Source organism: Nannospalax galili, unplaced genomic scaffold, assembly GCF_000622305.1.
Source record: "Nannospalax galili isolate Female #2095 unplaced genomic scaffold, S.galili_v1.0 scaffold1220, whole genome shotgun sequence".
Taxonomy (NCBI): Eukaryota; Metazoa; Chordata; class Mammalia; order Rodentia; family Spalacidae; genus Nannospalax; species Nannospalax galili.
In genome coordinates, this window is record NW_008346901.1 from 1,908,772 (window position 1) to 1,920,838 (window position 12,067).

At 39.2% G+C, this 12,067-nt stretch overlaps 1 protein-coding gene across 1 annotated transcript in view; it reads right to left on the reverse strand.

The window, feature by feature from the left end:
* Nucleotides 1-12,067, reverse strand: part of Ube3d (ubiquitin protein ligase E3D) — a gene marked incomplete at its 5' end in the record, with an annotated part of 154,098 nt that overhangs the window by 1,503 nt on the left and 140,528 nt on the right.

Here is a 12,067-nt window from a genome sequence, read left to right on the forward strand (position 1 = left end):
TCCCACTTGGCCAAACAGAAGTAAAATCATTCTAGGCATAGAGAAACACAACAGTATTGGGAAGGCTGGCTCCTATATCCCCAGAAGCAGGGAAAGGGGCATGTACTTGATGACTCTTGTTACGGGAAGAGGAACCTGGCAGAATCGTGCAGCGCAGAAGGCTCTGCTTTATGTGGAGTGCCTCAGAAGGGTGTTGCTCTTCATGCGGAGCTGGCAAGAACTGCATCTGCTGAGTTCCCATATCAACCTCCTGCTGAGTTTCTATTGCAAGTTTTGTAATGAGAGCACCAAAGTTGAAGGAACAGGCAGGGAAGAAAGGTTACAATTCCTAACCAAAATGTAAACACGGGACAATTGCAACCTGTATAAACCTCAAGAGCTTACTGTGAAGATCCAATGAGACAACAGGACAGGTGTGGTAGCTCAGGACTTAACGCTGGGAGGCTGAGGAGGCAGGAGTGTGCTCTTGTGTTTTAGGCCAGGCTGGGTTACACATGTGTGCAAGCTAGCCTGAGCTACATAGTGAGACCCTGTCTCAAAAAAATAAAAAATAAATACGTTACATAAATCCATGGTTTTTTTTGGTTGTTGTTGTTGTTTTATTTCTGCCCCTCATTTCTTAGCTGTTACCAGAGAGAAAGGAGATGGTCAAAAGAGACTAATGTGTGTCCCATTGAAGGTTGGGAATGATTATTCAATTACATCGGATGGAAGACCACCTTGAGTCTGACGTGGGGTATCTGGAGGGCAATGCCCTGGGAGGTGGTATTCTGCTTTCATACGGTCAGTTTTCAGGGACAGGAAGCGTACTACCTTACAAATACCACTGCTGCTTTAGTACAATGCAAACATCAATGAAAGCCACCATAAAAATGTTAAAACATTTATCTTTAGGCAGACCAGTGATTCTTGGGTTGGGGCCTGCCAGAAAACATTTTACAGGATCTCGTGAGATTCTTGTATGTCAACAACTGGGAGGTGGAACAACTGGCACCTGATGGGCAGAGGGATCTGTATTTTTATAAATTTTTTTCGAGACATGGCCAGGCATCCTAAAATCACAGGGTATCCCCACCACTAAGTCCCCAGATGTCAACAGTGCAGTGCTGAGAAATGTAATTACAGAAATGGTTTTGTGGAACCAGATCTTTCGTGATTGGCTCTGTGACCTTTAATAGGCTGGTTAACCTCTTTGCAAATTTGCCCACCTGCAAAATAGGAATTGTAAAAGGTTCCTCCTGAAACCTATAAAACACTTTTGAGTGCATTAAGCTTATTTTGACTTCCGTTTCCCTCACAGCCCTAGGAGTTAGGCAGAACAGCTTTGAAATGCTGGTTTACAAAAGAGAAACAGAAGCTCAGAAAAATGTGACCTGGTTAGGGTTCAAAGCCTGCCAAGTGGTAATGGTGGACTTGGGAAGAACTTTGATTTCAGTGCACACGTTTCTCACTGTAACTGCAGAAAAATGAGTAAAAAACTAGAGGTCCAGGGACTTTGCATCTTCACTATTGCCTGAAACATCAAAAGACTGCTTTGGTTTCTCTTGTTTATGACAGAGAACAAATTACATAAGAGGCAGAGTGGACCAAATTACAAAGGAGCCCCTCACTCAGTAAGAAAAATTTTGAGTCTGAGTTTTTTATCTCTAATTTTGATAGCTTTCCTATGAAGTACATTATGCATTCTTAGGTTTTAGTAACAAAAACGTGTGCTCATACTTGGGAGCAGGTCCTAGGCCATGCACTGTAGTTCTTTTTTCTACAAAACACTGAGTTAATATATTGCAAAAGCTGTTGTGTTCTCTAGCTTTTACCCATGACAGGAAAAACTGTTTCCACAAACTGCCATTTATTTTAAAAGAGAATAATTTTATTTTATTCTCTAACACTGAGAAAATTCTCTGTGTTTCACTTTTTAGTTTTATTCTCTGAAGTAAAAGTTTTAAAGCTTCCAGAATACAAGAGCACAGCTGCAGTTTTGCACTCTGCAGGTTGGTGCAGTTCTGGAATATACAATCACAAAGTGCAAACAATGACTGAAAACATCGGAAGAAGGGACTCTTTCCAGGATGTGGCTGAGTTCTACACAGCTCAAAATGGATACTTGCAACAGAAGGTACTGAGTTAACATGTCTAACAATTTTTTTGTTTTGTTTTGAGTCACCTAAACACAATCTTCTTAAATGACATTAAACAGAGCTAGACTGGGGGACTGGCTGATCAAATGCTAAGTTTGTAACACTTTAATTACATATGAGAAACATGTTAAACATTTAAAATATCCTTTAATCTTAGCAAAGCTATATTGTTAACGTCTTATTCCTCAACAGAGATTTCGAATTTCAATCAAATCATACACTGTCAAAGCAGGCCACACAAGAATGCAATTAGTAATTTTTAAAGCTATGTAAGTGCTTTGGGGTATGCTAAGCACTATAAAATACTGAGTTGCGTAACTGCAGGTTTGGGAAAGGATTCTATAATAAGTAGCCACAGCCACACATAAATGTCCCTTCTAAAGGGGGCTGTTAACATGAAATAGACTGTCTTTATAGCATAGCAAGTATGCTATGCTTTATATAGCAAAATACACTTTATATTATAAACTGGTTTCTAAGATCCAAACTTCATTTACAAAATAAAATATATGATATAACTGTGAGTACAAAAATAAATTTTTCTAGCATTTATCAAATGTATTTGACATTTTAAGGTAACAGTGGGATTAAGTAGCTTTTCCTAACTCCCTAACAGCACTGACCAGGGTGCTGTTGTGTGCACCTGGGCCCATCTTTTGCCCCAGCTACTGTGTAAGCTATTCTCTCTCAGAGCTAGCAGGCTGGCTTCACTTGTCCACTGCTTAAATATCTCGTGTATGCCACTGATGGCCTTAGTTATGACCACACTGGTACTAGCACAGGCATGGGGGCTGGGAGATGACCTAATAAGATGGAATAAGTTTAAGATGGATGCCTAACACATGCTGGGGAAAAAAACATCATTCCCCAGTTACGAAAAGAAGACAGACTTTTGAAGTAGCACCCTGAAGGAGGTAATTATTACTGTAATTAAGGGTTCTGTGTTGGCAGAAAGAGACAATAAAAGTTGGCGTGACAAAGAGTTTGGCACTCATTTGTTCTCACTGAAAGATGCTGGCATGCTGAAGGAATTCTGGCAACTAGGAGCCACAGAACAGAAGATCCAAGATGGGAAAAGCAGCCCAGTGAGAAGACCCTGCCCCTCCAAATAGGCAGTGGTTACATGTGCACTTATATAGACTAAAAAACATCAGCACAGCTTTCCAGCCCCAGAGGCTCTGCATAAATTCTGTAAGAACCTTGAAAACGCAGGGAAGAAGTGAGATGATGTCCACAGAGTAATATAAACCATCACCTTGGATTTTCTGTAAGCCATGGATACACTATTGTAATTTTCATATAACCCAAAAAGCTTGTTGGCTTTCATCTACCAGGGAAACAGTTAAGCTAAGCCATGGGTGGGACTGGGGTAGCTGGTGCTCTCCATCTCTAGATGGGGCTGGAAACGTGGATCAGTGCTCTAGCTGCTTGTCTGAGTTCTGGTCTTCAACAACATAAGGTCTAGGTGTGTGCTTCACAGTATCTTCAAGAACAAGTAGTTTGTGGAAAGTATGGTGGGCATCCAACAGTGCTGTCCTGACAGGACTAAAAAAGTGGTTCTGACATGCCAGTTATACAAAGCAAATCCAGTCACTTTGCTAAGGACAGCAAACTCATGGGACAAACATTTACATGACAACAGTCTTTAAGTGTTACATAAAAATGTACTGCTTCAAGCACAAATTGTATTTGTTAGTAAATAATGACACTAACGTGGGTGGCTATAAAACACAGCTACCCAATAAACGCATGATCACTCATACATTTAAAAGTCCTTCCAGTTTCTCTTCTCTCTGGAATGTCTGTGAGAAGGAATGTGGCACAGTGGTACAATGGCAGCTCTGCACTAGTGTTCGGAAAATTCTGTCCTACTGGTACAAGCCCCTGATCAAACCAGTTTAATCAGGAGTGGAGTTACTAGAACTCAGGGTCTTTTTCTAGAGTCAGTTAACTGGTATACTTGACACTGCTTCAGGAAAGTTGCTTTTCAGAAAATCTGTTTAAGCACATCGAATTAAAGGAAGCCACCATGGAACCTTTCTGAAGGCTGGGAAGCATGAGCCCTGAAGATGTGGACATGCTTAAGATGTCTTCAGCAGACTCAGAAATCCCTGGTGGGCAGATGAACCCTCATATCAGGGACCAAAAGAGCTTTCCATAGCAGGTGCCTGGTGTCTGCCACTGAAGAAGATTTGCTTCAGTGCTAGTTTTTAAATTCCAATTTTGGCTGAAATAGGAATTCTAATAGAGATGTAACTAAGGCAGAAATTTCCTCCAGAAAATACACTTTCTGAGCCATTGTCAAGGAGGAGAGAACAGCCCGTGAGAATGCAGCTGTGGATCCTACTGGTTGCCAGTGGGAAAAATGCCATGAACATCATATGTGAGCAGCACAGAGAAGCTGTAATTAGAGGCCTTTAGGTCAACACCACCCAGGTGTATGACAGGAACCTGCCAGGTGGGAAGAGAGGCTCAGGCGACCCATCACTCTCCTCAGAGAAAGGTCTAAGTAAAGTCGTGGCCACGTTCTAAAACTGTCCTGGTTAAGTTTATCCCATACCCAAGCAGCCTTGCTACTGTGACTTCTGTTTTAATATGTTGTGATTATGTGAACTACAGCCCAATATTTAGAAAATATTAAAACATGCACAAAAAAAGAGAAGTATGATTTTTATAGCTCTATTACACAGTGACAACTACCATTGATATTTACGCTTTCTATTTTTACTTTCCATATATACCTGTTTGTTTCTACATACATTGTTTTGTAATAAATTACTTCTTTTAACCTAATGATTGATATATTGTGGCAATTTTCACAGGACAATAATATTTTTATTGCAATTTTAATAGTAACACTATATTTCACCATACATCTGTGTAGTGTAGTGGGAGGGGAGGACAAATGCACAATTCCTTTCATCAGAAAGATGTGAGGATTTGGGAGGGGGTGGTGGTGCTGAGCACAGTGGTTCTTGAGGTATTGTCTCTAGACCAGTGTCATCCTCATTACCAGAGAGTTTGTTATGAAAGTTTTCCTGGCCCTGCTCCAGACCCATTGGACTGGAAACCCTGGGGGAAACAGCTCACCAATGGAGTTTAATAGGCCTCCAGGTAATTCTGGTATCTTCTATGTGCTGACAATGTTATGCAGCTAAGCAAGTCATCTTGGTGAAGGTAACTAACTTGCTTAAGGTAACATAGCTCAGCCTTCTTACTTCAGCAAACTGAAGCACATTCGAGTCCAGCACAAACTGAAGGCTCTGGTATGCGTGTATAAAACAAAACCAACAGCCATGGATCTGAGGAAGGGACTGACTGTGTGTGTGTGGGGGGGGGTTGACAGGGATAGAAGGGAGATAGGAAAGAGCACGTGTGAGAGAATAATCAGAATATATTGTATACATGCATGAAATTATCAAATAACAAGATTAATCAACAATTAACCCCCAATACCCCCCTTTATTTTGAAGATAAGGTCTTACCATGTAGCCTTGACTGACTTGCAACTCACTATATAGATCAGGTTGGCCTGGAACTCACTTGCCCCTGACTCCTGAGTGCTGGAATTAAAGGCATGCACTACCATGCCTAGTCCCTGAAATCCTATTTTAAAAGAAAACACATATTTCTTTTTCCTCTAGAAAAATAAAACTGGAAGAAAGTTAAATTAATGAAAAAATAATTTAATTAAATCTAGTTCCAGTAAGTTTAAAACACATATTAATTATATATATTATGGGGCTCGTTGTGATGTTTACATAAATGCATACAGTGTGCACTGATTAAACTCAACCACCAATGACCCTTTCCTCCCAACCCTCACTGCTTCTTGTAGGGTGGCCCTTATTTGTTTGTTTCTACAGGAGAGAAAGAAACAGTATTTGTCTTTCTGAATCTGGTTTATTTCATACAGTTTAATGGCCCCCGGTTCCACCCGTTTTCCTGCAAATGACAGGATTTCATTCTTCTTCATGACTGAATGCTACTCTACTGTATACAGATAGCACATATTCTTTATCTCTTCATCTGTTGATGGCATCTGGTCTCATTCCACTCCTTAGCTAGTATGAATAGAGCTGAAATAAATATGGGCATGCAGGCATCTCCTTGGTACACTGACTGATTTAATCTCTTCTGGATATACACCAAGAAGTGGGATAGCTATATTGTACAGTAGTATTTTCAGGTTTTAAAAATTATTATTTTTTTAATTTAAATTTTTTTAAATTTATTATTTTTAGTGTATGCATGTATTGCCTGCATGTAGGTAAGTGCACCCATGTTGTGCAATGTGGGTGCTGGGATTCAAACCTGGGTCTTCTTCAAGAACAACCAGTGTTCTTAACTGCTGAGCCATCTCTCCAGCCCCAAAATTATTATTTATTTTATGAGTATTTCCTCGTATGAGTTTATGTGTACCATCTGTATGCTGTGCCCATGGAGAGCAGAAGAGGGCACTGGACTCCCCAGTACTGGTGTTACAGCAATTGTGAGTCACCTTGTCAGATGCTGAGCACTGAACCAGGGTTCTCTGCAACAGCAGCAAGCGCTCTTAACCAGTGAGTCATCTCTCCAAGCCCTTAATTTTAGCTTTTGAAAGACCTTCACCATGTTTTCCACAATGGCTGTTAATACCATCTACTCTTACCTACGGCCCCTAGGGTTCTTGTTTCTTTGTCCTTTCCAGCATTCTCTGTGGTTAGTATCTCTTTGTCATTTCAATTTGCATTTCACTAATGGCTGAAAGGTATTGAGCGTTAAAAAAAAATCTCTGGGCTTCTTTTCATCTTCTGAAAAGTATCTATTTAGATCCTTTTCCCATTTTTGTTTTTGACTTTTCTATTTACTTTAAAATGTATTCGTTTATTTATATTGAGAGCAGGAGCAAGAATGAGGGCCAGAGTGAGAGCTAGAGAACTGCCCAGGTCACAGTGCTTGAATGGAAGTCAGAGAACAACTTGTGGGAGTCAGTTTTCTTCCAACATGTGGGTTCCAGGGACTGAAGTCAGGTTGTCAGCAAGCATCTTTACCCACTGAATCATTTTAACCCCTCCCCATTTATGCATTAAAAAATTGGATTACTTATTTTATTTTTTCTTCCCCTCACCGGATTACTTATTTTTATTAGTTATTATTAGTTTCTGTTGTTCTATATACTCTGGACATTGACTGTCAGATGAACGGTGGTGGTCATCTTCTTCCATTCATCCCACTATTTCTTCTCTGCTGACTGTTTCATTTTGTAGAAGCTTTCTAGTTGATGCCATCCCATTTGTCAATTCACGTTTTCTGTGCTTTTGGAGTCTTATCTGGAATACCACTGCTTGTGCTAATGTCTTGAACTGTTCTCCATGTTTTCTTCTCGTAGTTTCAGACTACTGGACTAGATTTCCTTTTAGGAAATGAAGACTAAAGGGACCTGCTGATTTCCCACATTAAGGGAGTTAAGAATAAAGTGAATGAAACTTTTGGTGGGGGGTGGGAAGGAGGGCATCAGGTATGCCCTGATGTCTTCCAAATCTAGTAATTCCATATGAGTTTCTTCAACAAAATTATCTGGCTACTTCAGATGAAGAAACTACCACAAATGTGACTTCAAAATAAAGTTACAAAAATCCCACCAAAAGTTAGTAAAGAAACCGAATCTTTCATACTTTGCTAGGTAAGATGTTAAATTATATAGCCATTCTGAAAATACAACAATTTCCTTTAAAAGTAAATATGAACTGGACATGGTGGCACAGGCCTTTAATCCCAGCACTCAAGAGGATGGCAAATTCAAGACTAGACTGGGCTATGCAGCAGGTTCTAGGCCAACCCAGACTATACAATGAGACCCTGTCTTTAAACAACAGCAAAACAAGTAAGCAAGCAATAGCTGTTATGATCCATTCACGAGTTTTGGAATTTGCTACAGAGAAATAGAAACTCACACTTCTTGCATGCCAATGTTCATGGTGCACAAGGTTAATAACCAAAAACTGAAATCAGCCAGGAAAGATTCAATGGTAGTACATCCATACCATGGGATATTTATAATCAGCAACAAAAGTTCATAAATCACTGACACACACAAAAACCTGGAAGAATCTCCTGGGAATTCTACTAAGTGTAGAAAGCTAAACACAAAAGATTGCGTACTATATACCTGCATTTATATAACATTTTAAAATGATAATTAAAAAAATTTATTTTATGTGTATGAGTGTTTTGCCTGCATGTATGTGAGTGCACCCATGTTGTGCAAGGCCACAGAGGTCAGAAGAGGGCTTCGGATTCCTCTGGAACTAGAGTTAAGGACAGTTCATAGCCTCTATGTGGGTGCTCGGAATCAAACCCAGGTCCTTTGCAAGAGCAGTCAGTGCTCTTAACTGCTGAGCCATCTCTCCAGCCCCTAAATGATAAAATTTTACAAGTAGAGACAGAATAGTGATCGCCAGGGGCCAGGGATATTGGAAAGGTGAGAGTGGGTATGATTATAAAAGGGTAACAGGATGGATCCTTACAGTGATGGGAATATTTGGTACCCTTTTTTTTTTTTTTTTTTTTGTTTTTTGGCTTTTTGAGACAGCGTCTCCCTGTAGCCCCAGCTGTCCTGGAACTCACTATGTAGACCAGGCTGGCCTTGAACGCACAGAGATCTACCTGCCTCTGCCTCCCGAGTGCTGGGATTAAAGGTGTGCACCACCACGCCTGGCTGGTATCTTTTTAAAAATAATTTTTTATTTATTATTTTTTATGTGTATGAGTATATTGCCTGCATGCATGTAAATGCACCCATGTTATGCAATGCCCAAGGAGGTCAGAAGAGGACATTGGAGCCCTTGAAACCAGAATAACAGTTGGTTGGTAGCAGCCATGTGGGTGCTGGGAACTGAACCCAGTTCAGTGCTCTTAATTGCTGAGCCATCTCTATAGCCCTAATATTCAGTATCTTGACTATGGCAATGGATACATGAACACACATGGGTGATAAAATGTTAGCCCTTCACACACACACACAAACACACACACACAGAGATGAATGCAAGAAAGACTGCGGGAAATGAGGAAGATCAGAGAGGCTGTATTCATGCCTGTACCCTGACTGTGTTTTACTACAATTTTGTAAAGTATCACTACTGGGAATAACCAAGTAAAGTGTACAAGTGGCTTTCTATATTATTTCTTACAAATTTAAACTAAAATAATGTTATATTATTTGGCAAACTGTCTTGTCTAGTACATGCCAATTCAGTACCTCTATGTAGCCCTAGAATGCATTTTTTCAAATATTACACTGATGTCTGGTCAACATATCAATGAGACCCCTTTTTCCTCTGGGGAAGGACCTTAGCAATCTAGTAAGCTAATTTTGGAATGTGTTCCTGAGCAGGTGGCTATGTGAAAATCCATTATAATTAACATGATGGGGCTGGCAGCCTGGCACTAATGCTTAGATTATACACAGCCCCACCTTACATGTGAGGTTGCAGATGAAGGGTGTACTATGAAAAGTTCACCAAACACACATTTTTTTCTTTTTGCCTTATTTTGTTATTTTATAGAACTCAAGAAGATGCCACAGCAGAGACAGCAGATATAGAACAGACTTCTCAATGTTTATATCAGGCTGTATTTAAACAAAAATTCTAATTCTAATCTTAAAAGTAATGCTACATTGCAAAAGGTCTAGAAGAATAAGAAAAGAGAAGCATATGCTGTAATATCCTAACATCATTATCATTTGGGCTTATTTTTCCATATAAAGAGGGATTTTTAATATTATCATGTGACATTTTTATATAATAAATATTTTTTACATGTCACTTAGTATGTCTTCATTCTCATTTTAACAGTTGTAGTTTGGTCTATTATAACAATCCATTGTGAACTTAAACTCCTCCCAGATTTACTAAGTCATAAGTAATACTGAAATAATTATTATCACACTTAGATTTGTTTTTTCCACACTTTGGAATATTCCCTTAGGAGAGAGTCCCAGAAATGAGACCACTAGACTGAAAGGTATGGATATTATTATAATTTGAAGCATTTTTCCCAATGAGATGACCAACTGACAATGCACTAGCTCTCACTTTTTTAATTAGTGCTAATTTAAATAAAAAAATGATGTCTCAATGGTTTTGTCTGAATTTATTTAATTGCTATGAATTTAAAGATTCTCCCAAATATTTAATAATTACTTTTCTCTTTGGCTTACCTGTGAGTTCATGTCCTTTTCTTTTACCTATCAACAAAATATTTAAGTTTTGGGAGTTTTTTTGTTTGTGTTTTCAAGACAGGATCTTCTTGTCACCCTGGCTGGCCTGGAACTTGCTATGTAGACCAAGCTGTCCATGATCTCAGAGCTATTCACCTGCCTCTGTCTCCCGAGTGCTAGGACTAAAGATGTGTAACCACCATACCCGGCAGGATATTTAGTTCAAAAAATTATTTATTATTATTGTATGTATATGATGTGTATGCATGTCAGAAAGCTAGCAAATGCAGGCCATGGCATGGGTGTGGAGGTTAGAGGACAGCTTTCTCGAGTCGGTTGGCTCTCTCCTTCCAGTGTGGGATCTGGACATTGAACTCAGGTTGTCAGGTTTGTGCAGCAAGCATTTTTACCTGCTGAGCCATCTTGGTGGCCCATGCACATTTAAATTAAAAAACTCTTTTGCATGTCGTTTCTGCATCTTATTGAAGAAAGATGACAATGGAGGAAATTACAGTATATGAATAACCTAGGTTAACCATCATTTTGGTAGAATGAAGAAAACTGTGTACTATGATTTGAGACATTGGCTGCCAAACAAGTGTCGTGTAACATGTATGCAATATAGCAGATTCTTTGTGGATTTATATTTTATAGAGACAAAGAAGGGGACTCTGAGATACATTCATCTGGGTAGCATAATGACATTGTGGTCAAGGTATCAAGCACTTCATTTCCCAATGTAAAAGAGAAATACTTCAGAAAAAGTAAAAGAAAACAAGTTTCAAGAGAGGACTGGCAAGAGTGACTTCAGGTTAGTTTATAATGGGAGGACAAGGAAGGCAAACCAAGGCCTCTCCGTGCGATTCTGGACTCCAGCTGACTTCTCGCCTTTCTGCACGCTTGTACAGTTATACCAACCTGAGCACTGTGTTCCCCAGTGTCTCCACAGTTTAGCCTCCTGCATTTCCTCCTGAAATCTCTCTCACCTCCTCCTGGGTCTCTATCCTTGACTCACCTTTGAAATCCTCTCTCCTTGCTCAACAGATACTAATTATCTCAAATTTACAAAACAGTTTCTATTGTCTAAGGATCTGCAGTTTGGCAGATAACACCAAGAAGCCAATGATGCAGAACAGAGCTGATTCAGCACAGAACAATGCCTTTCAATTGTCTAAAGTGTATATTTCTGAAATAACATAAATATATCTTTAAAACATTTTATTGAGTTTTCAGATGGTATAATTTGATGATATTTGGATCCCCTCCCCATCCACACCTCCCCTTATTGCCCCCACCCAATTTAATGTACTCTTTTATATTTATGTATTTACTCTATTATATTTATTTTTAAAAGTTTTATGTGTATGAGTATTTCTCCTGCATGTATGTAAGTGCACCTGTGAGTGCAATGCCCATGGAGGCCAGAAGAAGGTGTCAGATCCCCTGAAACTGGAGTTAGGGGTGGTTGTTAGCTGCCACGTGGGTGCTGGGAATCAAAACTGGGTCCTCTACAAGAGCAGCAATTGCTCTTAACCACTGAGGCATCTCTCCAGCCCTGGATATTTAATTAAAAAAAATTTTGTATAAGCCCTTTAGAAAATATTGTATAACTAAGATATAACATGAATATAGAATAGTATATATTTTAATATATATTTGTTCTATATAAATATATATTGTAGTGTATATTTAATATATAAAAATATATATTACATTTTTTTTC